Source organism: Aquila chrysaetos, chromosome 21 (genome assembly GCF_900496995.4).
Source record: "Aquila chrysaetos chrysaetos chromosome 21, bAquChr1.4, whole genome shotgun sequence".
NCBI lineage: Eukaryota > Metazoa > Chordata > Aves > Accipitriformes > Accipitridae > Aquila > Aquila chrysaetos.
Window position 1 is genome coordinate 20277098 of NC_044024.1, and position 20546 is coordinate 20297643.

The 20546-nt window shown below is 39.8% G+C and overlaps 1 protein-coding gene across 10 annotated transcripts in view; it reads right to left on the bottom strand.

The window, feature by feature from the left end:
* The window catches only part of ACSL4 (acyl-CoA synthetase long chain family member 4), a 41960-nt gene extending 21494 nt beyond the window's left edge, over nucleotides 1–20466 (bottom strand). For 2 of the 10 annotated variants that reach the window (XM_029997252.2, XM_029997249.2), the window contains exons 1-2: nucleotides 20302–20465; nucleotides 18138–18237 (exon numbers count right to left, since the gene is read on the bottom strand). The gene's annotated coding sequence lies outside the window, so the exon portion shown is untranslated. Of the gene's footprint in view, nucleotides 1–7857; nucleotides 7875–8687; nucleotides 8749–18137; nucleotides 18238–20301 lie in introns of those variants that run through there. The other 8 variants (XM_029997254.2, XM_029997250.2, XM_029997255.2 and 5 more) reach the window with 6 other exon arrangements.
* Nucleotides 20467–20546: the final 80 nt, after the last annotated feature.

Genomic DNA, 20546 nt, shown 5'->3' on the forward strand with positions numbered 1-20546 from the left:
GAAAAATTTCACTGTATCAAAATAAAACTGTTATGTAATACTAGAATATTTAGAATATGTAATATTTCATATTGATTTATTTCTCTTAATTGTGCAATGTAACCAACCTATTCAGACGCTTATCTATCTATTTTGGAAACAGCAGAGCTTCCAGTTCTTGATGTAGGAAACACAAGTTCCCAGTAACAGCAATCAATGTGTGTCAGGCATGACTACAGTCTAAGAAAAAAACCAAAGCCAATAAAAATAGATGTAGTTTCTCTCCTAGATAGCTGTGCATTCCAGCATCTCCAAAGGATTTTCCTCAGGTGAATAAGCTTCTAGCAATTCTGAAATGGTAACTCTCCAGACTAGAGTTCATTTATCATTGCCAATGATATGTTACAGTGTTCATGTTAGAAACCTCACTCATGAGGTAACATTTTCCTTATTACTATTATATGCTGGGTGTTTACAAAAATTCTATAGTCTGAGCTTACTGTAGAAAACAAATAACTGATGCAAATGCTCATACAAGCACTGACACTGTATTTTATGGACTGCCACAGATGGAAGAGCTGTTCTTTGAGTATAATCTGACTTTGATATCCTCAATTAAAAGCTTCAAAGACAGATAATATCCAACACACTATTCTTGTCCTGCAGCCAGGGCCACGGAACAAAGTCTGAAATCCGAACACAGATTCTAGAACAGAAGACACTCCTCTCTTCGTAGTTTTTAATGAATTTAACTGAAAATCTAAGAAACAACTGGCAACTATTCTTTTTTTTAATATAGAAAAAGAGCTTTTAAATAGTCACAAAAGCTTATGGGACTAAGTAAGAGCAAAAGTGTGCGTGGGGAATGGGGAGAGGGTTTATGCCTCTGGAAGCAACTATTCACAGCAGAGGAAATGCCCTAATCTTCTCTGCATTTAACTACTCAAACAGAACAGGATCAACTTATCCAGCATTTGCACACACCACTAGAATTTCTAAGTGTAACTCAAACCCTAAAGAAGTACCTGTAGCTAGAAATTTTATCTTATGCAGTTTAATTTTAATAAGGCAGCAAATTATTATCTTTGCTAGAAAAGGCTTTAATTAGCCCAAGGCCAAAACACTGTAAGGGTTTAATATTGAAAGTATATGAATAACAGTGTTTATTGTCCTTCCTCTTGTGTTAAAAAGCTTGCCCGGGGTCCAATTTACTACGTAATAGCATGATTAGAAGAAAACACACTTCTTTTTCTATCTACTTCAAACATTAATTGCAACTTTTGAAATGTTTTTTCATTGTGTTAGGGAAGTCTTCTAGTAAGAAAGATGACATTAGAGAGGAAAAGGGTAGCATTCTAGTTTGTGAAGAAAACCTGGAATCTGCAAAGCAAGAAGTTGTTTAGTTTAAAAACACCAGCGGAGGAAATCCTGGTTGCCCTGCAATGGAGCGCTTGCCAACTTCAAATGGAGACACAATTCTGGCTTTAGCGTAAGTACTCAGGGTTGACTCCTTTCAGGAAGTTCTGAAATCTTCCAAAAGAATCCAGTATGAATAAGTAACAACTATTTCTGGAATTTCTCTAGCATTCCGGCAGGTCTAAACATTTTGGAAACCACAGTAAGCATTCATAATTTGTAAGTGGAAAGTTGGTTCTAAACAGTGAAAAAAACCTGAGTTGACCTGAATAAGTACACTGGTTATTAGTTACAGTCAGTTTTTGGAAGGCAATTCAGTCAGTATCTAGATGTCCTGAATTTGTTCCAGTACTAGAACTGAAAGAGCCTAGGATTTCAAAAAGAAATTACAGAAAGACTGAGAAATATCACATTGCCAGGAAGATGCAGCAAGCTTAAACGCATACTACCAGGCTCTCTCCAAATTTTGATTTTCCAGAATTAAACCTGTCACACACAAGAATGAGAGAACATTTCTACAGATGAGAAGGCTGATTAAATAGCAGTGTTAGAAGAATCTTGTGGCTAATTACAACTCTTTTTGGGTTAGAAAGATTTAAAGAATTAAAACTAAGGGAAATGATTCAGGTTTTACATCATGTCAGTGTTTTTTATGAAAACAAACTGCCAATATTAATCCAAGTTACTCACGGTATTAAAAAAACAGTACACGAGGTTCGATTTTTGTTCCTTTCTCACAGGCCGATTTCTACATATTTTCCTCTTGCACAATTTTGTACGTCAAAGGGCAATGAAAACTCAAGAGGTAATTTAATCAAACGCCAGCAGGTTTCAGCAGTACTTCTGTGCTCTATCAGTGCAACACTAGCTCAAAGGCTGAGAGTTTTCAAGAGCTCTTACTATTTCTGTACAGCATAAATACTAGTACCTATGTCCCAACAAACAGGGAGAGGGGAAAGTCAGATATAGTAGATCCTGATATAAGTCGAGGGTCCCAGTTTAAATATATATGTGCTATCTGAAATAGCAAAAACACAAGTAGCCTTAGGAAATCTTGTTTCTCTTGCTGCTGCTTAAAAAGTAGTTAATACAATGTTTTACTTAGCTACTAAACAAAGATCAGATTTATTTTTGGTTTCAGGAACAATATTATTTTTGTCCTTTATATTTTCTACTTCTGTTTTACCACCTCAGAACATAGACGCACTTAATGTCAATCAGAAAAAAAAAAATCAACTTGTAAGTGTCAAGTGTCATACATCTATTGCTGCAACAGCTATTGTAGTGGAAACCAGACCAACCATGCTTACCCAGTATTTCTCAATTATCTGACAGACTGGTGTGAAACTCTCTCCCCTAATCTTGTAACATAAGGGCAAGCAAATATTTGGTGAAAGTGTAAGAGCTGTTTGTGTGCCCCAAAGGCAGAAAACATAAAAGGCCAAGGCAAGATTCCACAACTGAAAACCGTCCACTGAGAATACACTGAACTGGGAAAGTATTTCCTCTAGACCCACCTCCATTACTTTTGCCTCATTAAATTCTATCCAGAATCTGCACTGTAAATACTTAAGGCTCATTCACTCCAATGCTTCCTCTCTCACAAGCCCGTACTCAATCTGTACTGGTTATGCTGTGATCTGACAAAAAGCCTATGGCACACAAAATTTCAAGTCAATCCAATTTATGTTACAGTATTGTGAATGCTAGCAGTCACTATAACTAATAGCAAACTTGGCTGTTTCAATGCTTTTTTGTAGTAAAAGGAAGTAAGTGAGAGGCATCCCTTTGTTTCATTGGCATTTTAGTTACTGAACACGGTAAGGACTGGTGGCTTGGACAGACAGTATTTCAGAAGAGGATGGAAAAGGAGAAAATCTATAACTGAAAAATACTGATAGTACCTCAAAACTCCTCCAACATCTACCAAATACACTTGGACTAAAGGACACAAAAATTCACAAGGAAAATGCATATTCTATACTAATAAAGAAGTATTTACTTCAGCCTGATCCCCTCAACATACACCCCAATCTCATCAGACTTTATGGCAAATGTTACTCTTATTCCAATGTTTCAACAGCAGAGAGATGTGATCATTCTGTTTCCACCCACTTTTTAAGCACATGAAAAGGCAAGCAGCATGATCAAGGACAAGTTTTAGAGGCTACGTGGCCATGGAAGTTCTCCAGCAAAAGCTATGTAAACAGTCTAGTAAGAATTGATAATCTCTTTCTTCCCGTGTGTAATACAAAACGGGTAGACTGACTAGTTCTGTGTTTAGCTACGCAATCATTTTGCAAGGGGAAGATTATGACTTACATGGCTCTGACGTTCCAACTAGTGAGATTTAAGTTATCACCGTCTTTTAATTTTCTGCTTCTTTCTCAGTAGTAAACGCCTTTGCAAAAATAGAAAGTAGTGCCCTCTTCTAAGGTTCTTGAATTATACAGTCTAGAAGATCAAATCAGTTTAAGACCTACAAATATAAAGCCCTATTTGCCACAGCTTCCATAATGTTTTTCTTGCCTGCAAACTTTGATACCCCAAGTCAAATAATCCCCTAATACATACAATTTATACTAAAACCAGTTTCATACATTTCATTCATTTCATACAAGATCTGTCACTTGCTTCCCTGCATGAAAATCATGCCTCCTTTAAATACAGACTAGGTAAGTTCAAGCTTTTTGAAAATATTCTCTTATTTTAGGCACCTTCAGAGAAATTCCAAAGCTTGTTGTTGCACCTATGGTTTTGGAGCGTATTACAACAGAACATCTTTGCATTCACCTATACTGTATCAGTTTGAAAGTACAGACTGGAGATCAATTCCTCTCTTTATTGTTGTTTTATTTTTAAGCATTACAAATGAAGCAGGTTAAATAAAAAATAAATAAATAGAGAGTACTGAACATCCAGACTGTTCTGTGTAGGTCTGCATCATGGACTGCTTGTGCGATCTCTAGCATAATATATAACTACAAAGAAGCATTTAAACCTAATTTTTATAATCAGATTATGTTTAAAATTTTCATTTTTAAGGGTGCTTCTAACCTGAAAATGTGATGGCAGATACCTATTAGAGGCCAAAAGAAGACAGTTCAGCTAGAAAAGGGAGAAGTAGAACAATGCAAAAGCTCAAGTGAGACTTCACACTGAACTTGAAGATGTTCCCTCCGTTTTTTTTTTCTGTATGGAATACAGGCATCTGAAAACTGGCATCATGTTCTGTGGTATTTTAAGTTGAGCAGTTTTACTTTGCACTGAAAGGGACTAGTAACACAGAAGTTACTTCTTTCAGGTAACTTCTTAAACTATGCCACCATTTCATCTCACTCAGCAAAGAACTGATAGTCCAGATTTTGCTTCTGTCTCCTAATTGGAACACAGCTGACATAAAGCAGGAACTTACTCAAAGCTGGGTTTCTTAACAGAAGCTGTTTTCCTAACAGAAAAGTTAAGAACTCAGATTTCCCTGCATTTTCAGGGTGCAATAAAAGTAAATAACTGATGTACAGTGTTTTACAGTCTTCAAAGTCAGATGTAATATTCCTGTTTCTGTAATGTTAATGAATGTGTGATGGAGAGTACTGCAGATACATAAGTTACGTTCATATTTCTAGCTAATGTTTTGCTTCTAATTGCTAGGTGCTTCCCTGCGTCTATTGAGCATTCATTTTTACCTGTTTTCAACCTATTGTCAATATTAGGAACATATGCATGGACAACAGGTTGTTTAAGAATTAGGGTGCTCATCTCCCCTCTTATGTTATTATCCTAGGCTTATGATAATCATTTCAACAAGCATCCTTTCACAGCGTAAGGAAATTAGGACATAAAGTGCTTTTTGTTTCGCAAGTAAAGATGAAGGAATACAGGAAATAATCTCCCTGGATAAAAGTTTTTCAAAATTTACCCAGAGACAATGTCTTAACACTTAATATGCCTGTTGGATACAACTGCTTCACCAATTCCTGGAGCGCATGCATTCAAGTTCAGGCTCTGATCAAGTCATGCTATTAGGGCTGGACAAATGTTAATGATGTTTTATTCAACAAGGCAAAAATTCATTGACATTACCCTAGCTACATAGATTAAATATTAACACTTATTTCCTGGCCTTAAATCTGGTATGTTACCAAACATCTGCACAGCATGACCTAGGAGGAACTGTATGTACTCTTGTGATGACACATTAGCATTAATGGCATTTCCCAATATAAAATAAAATAGTAACATGTATCTATTACTACATACGAAAAAACAGTTAGGAAAAAGTAAACACTGAATCATTCTTTTTTAAATAGGATTCAGCTAATAGATTCATCTGACCGAAGCTTAGTAACATGAACACAGGAGAGCCAGTCATTAAAAGCTACTTCCTTTATTTATAAATTTCCTGAAGTCTAGCAGCGTTGCTCTGTAATAACCTTTCTGTGAAAGGAGCAACTCAAACAGTAAAATGTTAAAGTGCATGAACACAAGTCCAGTCTGGCAGCCAAACATGCAATGTAATGACAGAGATCATCATAATCCCTCTTAATGCTCTATTGAGGGAGTCCAGTAATATTAACCTCCTGCGTTCTACTGAAATCCAGACACAATAATGGACTACAACAACTTCTCCCTTTTACTGTAGTTACCCTGACAGATGATGTACTTCTTTTTAAGTGTGTTGCCAACAGTGACTGTTGTGTAACTAAACAGACTAAAGGTCTAAATATAATTCCATATTACTTCAGAAAACCTGTCTCTTCGGCTTTCATTTTGACAAGAAATTCTGCTACCAATTTTGTATTTACCTGTATTGCTTTTAAAAAACTCCATCATCTCTCATCAGTGGCATTAGGTTGCTTTCTTCTCAGACATTGGTCATAATTTAGGTAGTGAAATTAATTACATACTTAAAAAAAGGGGGGGGGGGGCGGGGGGGGGAGAAGTAAATGTTCCTTCTTATGTACTACATTAGCACTCTTTTGCCTACCAAGAAGTGTACTGGGGGATGGGGAGGTTTTTTCTAAAGTTCTTACAGGTTTTTCAAAGTTCTGTGAGGACAGTCAACAAGAGGAACACCAGAGTTGGGAAATATCCTTTCCCTTTTCTTTTAGGAGCTCACATCCAAATGCAAATTCCTCCCTTTTTTTGTGACTAAGCAAAAAGAATTAGGCTTTCTTATTTGCAATTTGAAGAAATTCTCTCTCTGCAGATGTCCTGATATACAGATGACTGGGTGTGCACTTAAAAAATACAAGTTTTCTTAAACTGTTCCCACCCACGGTCATTTGAGATGGTAGCCCCTGAGATTTCAAGCATGAGTCATCTCTATTTTTCATTTTCATTGTGTAACGAGTTAAGCTGTAGAGGAAAATGGTTTGAGAGTCAATAAAAATTAGGAGTATTGGGAGCAAGCATATTTTAATCTTTTGCACAATCACAGTATTTTCCATTGCAAAAGCGATGATGTCTTTTGTATGTTCAAGGAACTGAATTTTATTGTGGTCTTAATGCAAAATTTTAGCACAGTCTATTGCTTGGTTCATGGTGAACCTATCCTATCACTTTCCAGCCAAATATACCTAGATTCATTTCTAGATATCTATCATCTCTAGATCCACACCTGGAATTTCCAGATAAAGATTTACCTAAGACAGGACTTCGTACTGCAACTTTTTGCTCACTTTACTCTAAACTTTTTGTGAGTGAACTTGCTTTCCGCTACTTTCGTGTGCTTTATGATAGACTGAGGTATCTTTAGGGTGCATTTCTTATAACAACATTATTTGGCAACTCAAGTATTAATTTTTATAAGGAAGATCCAGAGGCATAGACTGGGGACAAGTTGTACATGGATAATAAAACAATGCAGCGTATACCAATTTAGTCAGAGAAGTTGGGCATTTTACCCATCAGCAAGGGAGATAATACTGGTGATGGCATTTTCTACCAGGGAAGGCAATCTTACCAACTTACTATATCATAACAGTTCTTTGATTTTTATCTGCACTTCAAAGAGGAAGTGAGATGACCAAGCAAATTTCAGTAAATTTTCTCCTACAAAGCAAAGTGCACATCCAAGTTTTTAGATTTAACAGCTCTAAACAATATTTTGTTCAATCTGAGCAGTGTAACACCATCAAAAAAAGGAAAACAATGCAAAAGTAGTCCAAACATAAATATTCATACTAAGACAGGAGAACAAGGTAGAAACTGGCATGATTCTTAGAGAAAAGAAATTTAAAAAAAAAAAGAGGAAAAAAAAATACCTCCGAGACAGTTTTAAACAGCGAGGTTTTGAACTTTACCACCCCCTAATACACGTGCATGCACATTTATCACACTTCTTATTTACAGGCACCAATACGCTTGTTTAAGGTGTACAATTTCAGAGGCAGGCAGCTTTTGATGTCCTTAGTCCAAAAATCCAAGTAGCTTTTGCAAAAAGGCAGAGGACATACTTACACAGGACTGGGTCACAACATCACATGCTCAAAGCCTGAGCTCGAAGCGGAGACAGCACAGAGCAAGCTGGCTCTGGCCGAGGAGGTGCATAACCATATTATCACATGATTGTGCCTGTGCTAATATGTCCTACCCCTCCGCAAAACATACTAGCACAGGACAGCTGTGCACTAGTACAGCCACAGAGCTTCCTGAAAGGAATTTGTTCGAGCCCTGCGGGCTCAGAAGACAAAAAAAAAGTGTGTCTGAGTATTTGGAGCAAACCACACAGCTAAAACTCAAGCGGCTTGATGACATGACTTGTTATTTAGGTAACTAGATCACCTTTAATATGAATAAAGCAGGAGTCACAGTAGAAACTGCAGAAGAAAGACACTGTTTGTACAGCACTAGACTAAACAGACAGTAAAGTGGTCTTAGACTTAACAAATTTTGAAGGAAGCATGAAGAGGAAACTGACACTGTTGACCATTGTTTCAAATTATTTTTAGGAACTTTTTTGCTCTGAAAAAGGGACAGAAAAATCGTTAGTATGACACTGTGTATCACAACAGCAATTCATGGTTAATAATAAAAAAAGATAGAATTTAATTTGTTAACAAATAAAGTGATACTCAAAAAGCTAACCTTGTCAGAAAATGTTTCCATTTTCAGCTTAAAAATACACAGTCCCCACTCCAAGTCTATCACTATTTGGACTGATCATTATAGTGATGGTAGAAGAAAGTTCCCTGTTGGAAGGTTTTAGTAAGGGTTATTTAAGTGCCCACTCCCTAGTTATTGTCAATCTTACTGCTTCCTAGCACACAAAAAACCAAGTCACTCTTTACCTTTGATGCAACTGCAATTCAAATGTTTCTAGGTAAGTAGGCCAACAAATTCACGAAAAATCTAAAAAAGAAAAACATTAAATAGTGAAAATTCTAGGCATCTCTTAGGTTATAAGCATATCTAAACAGACTATTCAATCCACCATTTTCCCGGATTGGTAACATGAGCTTTGTCAGCTGTTTGTTGTTGATACCATTTGTACAACTGCAAAATACTACCTGCTACTTGAAAACATGGAACAGGCTGATCATGTACTTTTACTTTAGGTCAGGGCATACCACTAGAAACTCTTTCCATTAGCATTCTCAATTTTCACCTAAATGCCACGTTCCGAGTGCCCTCAGATGCTTGAATGAGATAACATGCTAGCAAACACTGTGCCTGATAAAAAGTTTTAAAATGTACTCTTGGTTAAAATCAGCATTATGACATTAGACTAATTTTAATAGCCTCAACTTTAAAGCTTACCTTTCTTAAAGATCAATCTACTTAATGCTATCCAAGTTATGGAAATATTTTTCATTTTCAGCTTTTGAAGGAAAGGTAAACTTACAAACTAAGAGGTAATACATAACAAATTTATTTGTCTGTCTGAGGAACACCTACAAATTACCTCAGAGAAACAGCCAACAGAAACCTCATCCACTATGGCCTTTCAGAGAATAAAATCACACACACACCCTCTACATTTGCATCCAACGTCTACGCACAGACTACAACTCAGAAAGGGAGGAAAACAAGTCCTAGAACAGTTGGTGTGGTCCTAAAATCTCATCCTTTAGGTATAAAGTAGTACTAGCATACACACAAGCTATGTTTGTATCTTATTTTCATGCATATATTCCAGAAATTATGATCCAACCGCAATGGAAGAGACCTGCACATACAGGTAACCCAGAGAAGGTTTCCCTAAAGCCCTGCTCCTCCTTCCATTAACCCTCCTGCCTCTGCTCACTGCCACTGCTTGGTCATCTCTCTCCCCACTGCAGTTCAGACCAATTGGGTCCACGTTAAATGAGGATTATTTTCCAAACAACACTAACTTTTTAAATGGATGTAGGTTATACCTGAATAACTGCAGTATTTTTACATTGGGGAACGGGGAGAGAAAGACTACAAGGCTGGTCGCCGCCTGATCTTTTTCATTAGGTAATGTGATCTGGGAAAGAGTCTTATTTCTGCATATATGATTATCATTCATCAAATCATCTTTGAGCGTTCAAATAACCTGAACTCAGCTCAAGGCTAGAACAAGTTTTTATCTTCAGTTACGTTAGACTAAAACTGCCAGACTGTTTAGCATGCTCTCTTTTTCAGTCAAGTTTTATGGAACTGCAATATACACTGCATGGGTATTGTTATTTAAAGGCATGTAAGAAAAATATGCCTGAAAGATGAAGCTGCAGTGAAATACTGAAATACCTATACGGCTTCTCTTATATGAACTTGAACAGCAAGGATGATGTATAATCCATAAACAAGCCAGACTGAGCACTGACAAAGCCAGAATGGCAAAAAGTAACATACCGATACAAGCAGGATGCTCTCCATGGTTTTCTAAGGCATAATCTTGCTCCGATCCCTGTTCCAACTCCCATTTTCTCACCCTGCTTTTTACTGAAGAATAGCAAGCTTAGTTTCACCTTCCACTTATTCCTCTTCCCTGCGGTGATACATTTCATAATGAAAGCACTTTTGACCAAGTTGTTCAGAGGCGCTCATAAAAATGCAAAATTATTTGCATGCTTATGAAATAAACAGAGAATCCATTTTCATAATAAAAATTAAACACATCTGTCTAACAAAGGCACAAACCCAAGGCTATCTTAAATTCAGTATTAAATTATACTATGTAAATACACAGTATGAATCAGCTTTACATACAGGTGTCTTCATGGAAAGTAATATGCAAAATGACAAACTGATGGGCTACTATGGACAGACAAACTACTCCATCCTCACTTCCTACTTCTGCATCTGGTGCAAAAAGACCACAGGCACCACAAACCAGGATCTCTTGCGTCTTTTTCATTTTTCCTTTCTATTGCTGTATCACTTTGCTGTTACTTGACATTTACTGTGAGGGTGGTGAGGCACTGGAAGAGGTTTCCCAGAGAGGTTGTGGATGCCCCATCCTTGGAAGTGTTCAAGGCCAGGTTGGATGGGGCTTTGAGCAACCTGGTCTGGTGGAAGGTGTCCCTGCCCATGGCAGGGGGGTTGGAACTAGATGATCTTTAAGGTCTCTTCCAACCCAAACTGCTCTATAATTCTGTGATTACCACTAGCTGCAGATTTACTGTCTCAACTCTTCTATGTAACATTCAAAGCTATAGAAAATACTATTGTAAAACTGTACCTTACCTATATAGTACTGTGATTCTTTTAGTACGTATGTTTTCATTGTGCAAAAACACCCAAATAAAACCAAAAGTGCCATATTAACGACAGAAAAGAGGTTAGAGAGGTTAGTAGTCAAAGCAAATTTTAGGATATAACGCAACTTGAGCAAATTACTTTATTGAATTGACATAAAGTGACCTCAGTGTAATGGAGACTCCGACAGAGAAGTGAAAACAGTACAACAAACCTGCTGGTTCTCTATCAGAGTCTTCAAGTTTAGGTTCACAGCAGCCAACTCAATCCCAATCTGGACTGCTGTGATTCCACTTTGACTGCTCCTTTGGGCTACAAATTTTGCAGGCAGCCAATTATACATAACCTTTAAGTCAAGGCAGTTGTCCGACGTAGCTCCCTATTCAGTCACACAAGTGCCAGTGCAAGGGAGGAAGTGACAACCTCTGTTTAGTTCAGCTGACACAGAATTACTTGCACCTTTACACTGTAGCTTTGTAAGCACTTTAAACAAGCGTAAAATGGAGCTACAAGCATAAAAGGAAGCTACTGCTGAAAGAAGTAGCTACTGCTGAAAGAAGTAGCCTCCACCCATTTTTTGCTGTCCCAGTCTGTCCCTTCCCTTTTGCCAGGAGCCAGAGCGAGTGAGTACCGGCTGCAGGTTTTGTGTCCGTGGAAGTGCAGTATTAGGAAAAAAGCAAGCAGAAGCTGTAGCATGATAGCTAACCCACTTTTCTCTTTATTGAAAGCCAAAATAAAAAATAAAAATAAATAAAATAAATAAAATAAAATAAAGCCCAAACCCCATTCCCAAATGCTGAAATGTCTTATTAAAATTTTATTACAGATTAATCTTATGTATTCCAAAATACTTTAATATGCATAATTTGTTCTTTATTGAAGGTCAGGAGTTAGTAATCATCCTAATCCAAAGTGGCTGTATGGTACATAAAACAGCAGCTGACTACTGAGGTGACAGTTTAAGCTATGAAACAAATGTCCTCATTCATAAGTTTTTGGGTTTTTGCTATGAGCCAACATCATCAGCGTGCAGTGATATGCAGTTTCCAGCTCCTCAGACTTAACTAGCATATTTGAAGTAGTGACATTTCATAGGCTGCTCAACTCCTCTAGCTTCTGAGACAAAACATTTGTTGAGAATGACTCACTGTGTATTCTACTTATCATATACTTCAGGTAAACTGAACACACTATCTTTTAAAAAATTATTGCATGTATAACTACTAGAGAGGAAACAACTAAGTACCTGACAGATTACTTAAGCAATATGTGAAGTGTATCAGTAAATCTGGCCAGTTACATCAATTTGCTATTTTTTTTCAGCAAGATACCTGCATCCCCTTATCAGCAAGTATCACAATACAGGCTCCGTGTAATCTTACCACTAGCTTCACTCAACCCTACAAACTCAACAGAACACTGATGGCAGCACTCATTTAAATGTGAAAAGACTCATTCAGCTGTATGTGCCACCTGCCATAAAGATGTGCAGAATTGTGAACTGCAACATTGTGTGAAGTTAGATCAAATGTTTTGTAGTACCTGCTCATCTGTAGCCTAACCTGACGGTGAGTGCTCTTCATATTTCACCAAGTGTGAGAACTGACGGTGCAGAGCATTAGATTAGACTGCAAATAATGAGTATTCATGTTTCTGTAAACACGACTTTCTTAGTAGACTTTTTGGTTCGAGTTGTACAGGTGGCTCCTAGTGTACAGAAACACACATAATAAAATTTACAAAATAGTAACTTATTTCATATATCAAATCAGACTTGTAGCCAGGTGAGCAATCATTACATGAACACAAAAATAAATGATTTTTATTTGGGGGAAGCTCTTATTTTATCAAATACTCTTGTATATGAAGCTTGCTATTGACCCGAGTAAGCTGAATGTAGAGTGAGCAACTCAGTTGCTCAGTTTCCAGAAACACAGCATACCTTTAGCTTTCCCTTTAAAAGACCAGCAAGAGGTTGACTTGAGTTTCAGGCTCATCAGTACGTGTTATCCTGAACCAAGGAACATAGTTCATATGTTATAGCAGAGCAGCTAACAAAAAATTCAAGGACAGGCATCAATAGGTGCGTCCATTGATGCTGCGGAGGGTCGAGAGAGGAATGAATGAAGAACAGTGGGCTCTCTCCAGTGCCAACGGCTGGCTCCTGTTAGGAGCTGTCAGCCCCTCCGGCCATACTGTAGCTGGGGGCCTTCGGGTTCCACAGCAATAAATGGGCAAGTCGGGAAAAAATAATCCCAGGAAAAGCTATCAGATATATCAGTATGGCGGTGTTTCTGTCTGTAAAAACATTTGAGCAACTGAGGGACAGTAAGAAAAATGCATTTGCGCTAGCAGACTGTTAAAGAAAACTGAACACAGGTGTTAAGTCTGTTCTTGCTGTGACACGTAACAAAGATTTTCTGGCAGCCATGGAAGAGCAGCCTTAGGACACACGTGTGCTCTGCAGAAACCATTTATTTGTTTTATATTTCTTTTCCAAGAAACTGAATAGGGAAATACAAAAAAACCCCACACTTATAACAACCACCGACACTGAACAAAATTTCTCTTTGTGGTATCACATACTTAAAATTACGATTTATTCAGTTCCTCTCTGTGCTAATATTTTTTACTCCTATGAGGAGGATTTGTGCAAACAAGGCTCTTAAAAAGGCTTAAGGGTCACTTACCAAGGAGAACAGTTATTCAGTTATTTTTTTTATGGACTACTCTCCATTTCTAACCATGGAGCTGAGTCGATGGCATGTAAGGGATGTAACAGTTAAGAAGTGCAAAGGGTCTGGTGGGCAGAGGCATGTCTAAAAATACACCTATGTGGGAATGGGAGGAAATATGTTAAATAAGCAGCAGCTCTTGCACGCTTGACATTTGTTTTGAGTTGCGTTGTTTAAGGGTCAAAAATTTCAGCATGGAAATGACAGTGTTTTGGAGTGCTCAGTCCCCGATAACCCCAAGTGCAGGAGCCCAGAGATGTCAGACCACACACTGGTGCGCACATGAGCATTACTGCTCACAAGCCTTGCACACATGGTATGCTTGTGGACTGCCATGGAAGAACAATATTCAGTAAGAATCTTAGCTAAAGGGACTACTGCTACTCAAGTTACATTTCTAAAGTTACACAGCAAACACACAAACAAGCAGTTTTATAAACTAGATATCTAACTGCAGTAACTATAGTTGAAACTGAGTAACTGCGCATACAGAGGAAAACCTCAGTGAAGATGCGGTTCAGAATGCACATCTTGTATCTTATAGCACGTAGAACAGTGGTTTAGGAAAAAACCAGTAATCATCCTTTCACGTTACTTGAATCTACTGTTGTGTTTCCTAGAACGTAAGTCACATTTATTAAGCATTATTTAAATTTAAAATGCTACACAGTTAGGTAAAGCACCTAGGTAAGTGGAACAAGGATCAGAGTACACTGTACTATTTTTACTTTAAAATGGGTTGCACAGTATCATAAAATAGCTTTAAAAAACCCAAACAAAAAAAGCCAGGTCTGCTGTACAAATCTAACAAGTAATTTTGCAAAACACAACCATTAGCTAGATGTTAAGAAAAATGTTTTACATGTTGGCCATGCTTATACTACAACAAAAGTGCAATGGGGTAGGCTAAACATGTCATTAACAGATATTTAAAAAATAAATTATACGTTTATTATAAATTTAAATATTTTTTAAATGAAATCCTCTGAACACAAGCATTTCTGTAACTGTCTTGGTATTACTTACAATCTTATTTTCTACAGCAAAGACAGTTATAACAGAATACCACTTCAGAGTTATTAAAATAATAATTTTAAAGTCTCTTTAATTAGTGCAGATTTTAAGAGTACAAGTACTAGAATGTAATGTGCTATTTTAAGTCTGTCCTTGTCATGTCAACTTGTTTCTAATTTCAGAGGCTTTCAAGCATACCTAGATTTTTTTTTTTAATTGATATATACATCAATATTCTAACTGCCATTATACACTTATGCTATAAAACATTCCCGATTATCAGTGTATGGAAATACGGGCATTCTCCCTGCACACTAGCAGAAGTGATGAGCAAAAATCATGAGGTGAGATGAGCTGCAGCATCATCACACAAAGTAAAACAGATGGGCACACAGGTATTCTGCTCTGGTTTTTGACACTTAACAGCCGCTATTGACAGACCAATGAGTTTATAATAAGAATTAAAGAAGAAATATAAATCTATTGCCTAATAGGCAAGCTACAAGTATGCTTTTAGAAAAAGATGCTCAACTGATGAAGCAGTAACATACTCTAGGGAATCAATAGTCACATCAATATATATTGAAGGAAATCCTAGTTCATTGGTTTTGTCCTCACTGAACAACAGTGGTATTCAAGTGTAACAGACTTAAGAGTCTTGGATTTAAAGTGATAACCAAGGATCTACCTTGGATCACTTTAAATCCGAGACTCTTAAATCTGTGATAATTGGTGAATCACTTTATCTCTACCTTGGAGATAAAGATATCACACCTTGAAGCCCAGTGAACTCCCAGCTGCACAATATCCATCCATTTGGCATTAACTGTACTACAAAAACATGCAAAATTTAAATACAGGAGAAAAAAAAAAAAAAAAGATATTTTCTCAATATCTAGGACTCCTTACAAAACACTTTACTGAGGTGAAAAGTACTCTTTGATTTCAATGGAAAGTCCAAGTGCTTAGCTCTATCTGAAGCAAAGAAAGAGGGAAACAATTCCTTACGTCCTTCAGATTACACATCTATGAATCTAAAGACAAAGCAAATAAAATGCATGCTGACTTTTTGATGTGGTAGCATTAGCTCCAACCTCACTTCCACTATAAGCAACTCACGTACACAAACTTTAAAAATCAGCCATTATACAAATTGACATTCTGGCAACATGTTGGCTAAAGGAAAACATTTCCCACCCCTCCCAGCCCCGTGCCCACAATCACCTTTCCTTACTTGTTCTGTTCCTCTATTTCCCAAGACTGCCTGTGCTATTTATTTCCTTACTGAAAAATGGTTCAATGTGCCTTCCGAGTTTTCTACTATATTTGGGATCATCTTAAAATGTAAAATAACTCTCCAGCCAATTCTACCAACTTGCCTCGCTCACACACACTCCTCATATCTAACCTCTGCAGAAGATCAAGTTCAAGCCGGCACCAAGTTTAGTCCTGACTCAAAAGCTACTATGAGCTATGGCAGCACAGGTCAAAATTAGCATGGTTGCCTGAAGAGTTGAAAGGCTTCCTACCTAGGGCAACAACAACAACAGCAGCAGAAGGAATTTCCACCCCCACCACTCATTCCTAACCTCTGTATCATGCACTTGGTCAGATAAATAATGTTACGCACATCTGGCACATGATTAAAGCCGTATCTTGATTACAAGTGCACTTTATATGAAGTATTAGGTAGGCACTGATAGCCCTAAGAAGTGGGGCAGGGAAAGCAGACCTGCTGTAGTTTAAGTTCTGTCCAGTTATTTTTGTTGATCTCGGCCAAGTGGCTCAATGCAGATCACACTAGGTACCTCCTGCAGAAAAGAAAACTGAAACCACATCTCCCAAGCGATTCTGGCAACTGGCCAGAAGGTCCTCCTCTTTGCAAGCACAAGTCTCATTCCATATACTGTCTTTTAGTTCACGTCCGTATAGAACAAGTGAAAACTTCTCGCAGCTCCAGCATATCCAGGATTAAGGCAAGGTTCTCCCCGTCCGCCACTCGGACCACAAACAGCAATCTGTGAGAAAGGGCCTTGGCGCTGGCAGGCTTCATGTCCACCACGGGTCATTACAGAAACCTGTCACACCACTTCCAGTGTGTGTTTTACTTTCAGTGCAATACAAGTTACTCTGCGAGTGAGTGGCCACAAAAGAAATAACCAGCACTGTGTTCAGCTTTCATTTTTATGTGCCTATCTACAGGGTTCAAGATTTTGAGGAAACATACAGCTACTAAGAGTGTCAGCAGATTATGGGCAATCCTGATTTCCCTCCCCCACCCCCAACCGAAAAAACCAAGGAAACAAAAGAAAAGCAATAGCAAAGTATTAATAATTCCTATCCACTATAAAGCATAGCTCTACTAGCAGAGGAGAAATACTTTCTTATGCTTTCCCTTGGGCCCTTCTGTACAGCTAACCAATTCCACTAAACACCTTCCAAACGAAGATGTGACAGAGCAATCCTAGTTACAGGGAGAAGAGGAGGTAACTTTGGAACAAAGATGAACACCAAAGCAGTCACTCTCTAGCTGCTGTAGAATGCAGGAAAATTAAACAGCATAGCCAACTTTTGAGATGTGCCTTCAACAAAAAGGGTGGAAGACATCGCACCATGTAAATAACAATCCAATATATGAACAAATAGAACAAAACTATAAATTTTGTTTCTCAGGAAATTGCTTCCCTCCTTCAACGAAACTTCCTTCTCTCCTGAGAAAATACATGTCCTGAAGCACAGTGACCACATGCTTAGTTGCGTATACAATGAAGATTTCCCTTAATAATTAACTCCAACTCTTTTTTTAGCTTAACCAATTCCTTATTCAGAACAGTTTTCTTATAAACAAGCACTCATTCATTTGTCATATTAACTACCTAACTCTATTAATCATTAACTTCAACAGATTTGGCATGTTTACTTGGCTCAGGCTACTGTTTAATATTTCATTTGGGTATTAACTTCATATAAAACAGTGTAATAGGCTGCATCTATTTTACTAGACATGTATCTTTACATCACTTGGAATGTATCTGTATCTAATGCCTTGCCTTAGTGATTTGTTCAACAGTGGTTTCTCCAGTTTTATAAAAGGGCTGAAGCATAATCCTCATGTTAGAAGGATGTGTCATCCACCAAACACTGGTAATTTATTATGCTGAAAATTTATAGCTGCTGGTAAGTGTTAGATTATTCAATCAGTAGACAACAGGCAACACCATCACTTGTTTGCACAGTATATGTTACAAATAGCATTAAAGGTAATACATAAGTAAAGTTTACACGAGATGCAAATACCCAAATAATTAACACATCATGAAACCTTACCACAGTGGGGTTCTTGGGGGGGGGGGGGGGGGGGGGGGGGGGGTGTCTTGTCTGTTTCAAGTTTATACAGTTCTGCAGTTTAAACAACAATGAAGGGGAACTGGCAAATACAAAGAAATGAGAGGCAAGTTAAGAATACATTAAATAATTTCTTAAATAGCTTTTATGTGGAAATATTTAAGGTTTCTGTAGATCTGTATTAAAACACAAACTTTGTATCCATGCATGAAGAGCAGAAGAAAGAAAATGAAACCAATCTTTCTGAAACTGTGGAACATTGCTAATTCTGTCTCTTGTTTGGGAGAAAAGATTGGTTTGGAGATTTATTTGTTTAAAATGTAAGATTTTCACATCTTAGGAAAAAAACCAAACCACCCATGTCTTTCATCATTGCAATTAGTCTGAGATGACAAATCCAAGATTGAAAAAGTAGAACTTAATTAAAAGAAAAAAAAATAATCCTATGTTTCCAATTCCTATTTGTAACTTTATTTCCTAATTTTTGCACTTCAAATTGGCAAGGCTATAAATGCAAGGTTGTCTATAATAGGAAATGACAAAGCGTGTCATATTCGTATTTTTATGCTACAACAGTCCAAGATGAAAAGAGCAACCGAGTAAGGACAGATATTATCTTTAACCTGATAATCATCTTTTACAACCATCAGGGACGACAGCTGTCCATTTACTTTATAAGAAACAATCCTTAATTTACACCAAATTTCTCTACAATCTCCATCTATATTTATTGAGCATCCTCACTGGAAAAAAAAATTATTGAATATGAACAATTATGTTAGAAAAAAAGGTGTTATAGTACAAAATAGTTCAAAGGTTGCTGTAATTATTTCATTAAAGCATTAGGTAAAACAGCGGCACTAGATAAGGGGAGGGCTGTGCAGCCCACTGTCCTTGGCCCGTGGAGCGTCTGTCCACTCTCCGCCTGGGGCAGGGGAGGCATGCAGCACACGCACACGCTCGCTTTGCAAACCAGCATCCAAAAATCCACAAAGCGTACCGAGACATTTCAGAACACCGCCAAGTGAAACTCATCTCAGGGGAACGGGACAACAAAAATACTCGACCGGTTGCTTGCTTTACTTTTAACAGGTGCTCTTATGACGTGAAATCGAAAAACATGCCCTGTGCGTAGTGTTGAGCAACGAATCACGCTTTCCTGGGTTCCTGCGTGTGCTACATCAGCATCAGACCATATCCTGAGCCCAACCTCCTTTTCTGCATCTAGAAGGAGGGGGCGGGGGGGCTCCGAGGGAGGAGATAGCACTGTCGATGTCTCGGGCAGGCCCACGAAACCCGCCGGCTCCCCGGGAAAGCGCCGAGGAGCAAGTCAGGGACGCTGCGAAGGCACAGCAAGGAGCGGGGAGCGAGCAGCCCTTCCTCCGGGGCCGCTCCGCCGGGCAACAGGCAGGCGAGGGAGCAGAGAGAGGATCGTGCCGCCGGCCATCAGCCACAGAACAGGACGGGGAACAACGGGGGGGGGGGGAAGGCGGCACTGCCCCGAGAGCTGCGACGGAGGCCAGCTCACGGGGAAGGGAGCGACGGGCGGAAAGATGCTCGGGGAGCACCCGGGCACCGGGAGGAGCCTTACTGCAGAGATCGGACGCTCCCGCGCGGGTTTATTCTGGGTAGCCGGCCCGAGTACACACACACACACCCCCCCCGGACCCCCCCCAACTCTGCACTGCCAGGCGGTCTTTCCAGTGCCCGCCACCTGCTCCCGCGCAGGGGCCGGTGCCAGCTCCTGCCCAGGGTCTACCGCGCTCCCCCTCCCGGCACCGGGGTGCCGAGCCCGGGCACCCCCCCGCAGCCCCCCGGGAGCCATGCCCGCGGCTCCAGGGAGCCTGGGAGGGATCTGACCCCACGTCACCCCCCCCGGCGGCTCCTTCCCTCAGCTGACCCGGCTGCCTCCGCCCAGGCTGCGGCCCGCCTGGGCGGTCCCACCGCCGGCGGCGGGGCGGAGGACGCTCCGGCGGGGAGAGTCAGCCCCGGGCCCCGATCCCTTCCCCGCGGGCAGGGCGACCCTCCCTCCCGCCCCTCACCTCATCCCAGACGCTGCCGGGGCGGGGGCAACGAGGGGAACCTGCCTCGTCTCGTCCCGTTTTCCCGACCCATCGCCGCCTCCCCGGCCGTTACGCGCGCTCACCTCACCCCGCCGCCTCGTCCCGGCGCTGCCGGCGGAGAACGGGGCCGGCGGCTCTACCGGCCGCTAAAATGGCTGAGGGAGCGGGGGGGGGGGGGGGGGGAGAGGGGAGGAGGAGCGAGCCCCCGCTCTGCCGGCTCCGCCGTCCAATCCTCCCGCCGCCGCCTCGGTGACGCGCCGCCGCGGAGGAAGGGGCGGGGGCGGGCCCGCAGCGAGGCCGCCGCCGGCTGAGGAGGATGAGGAGGAGG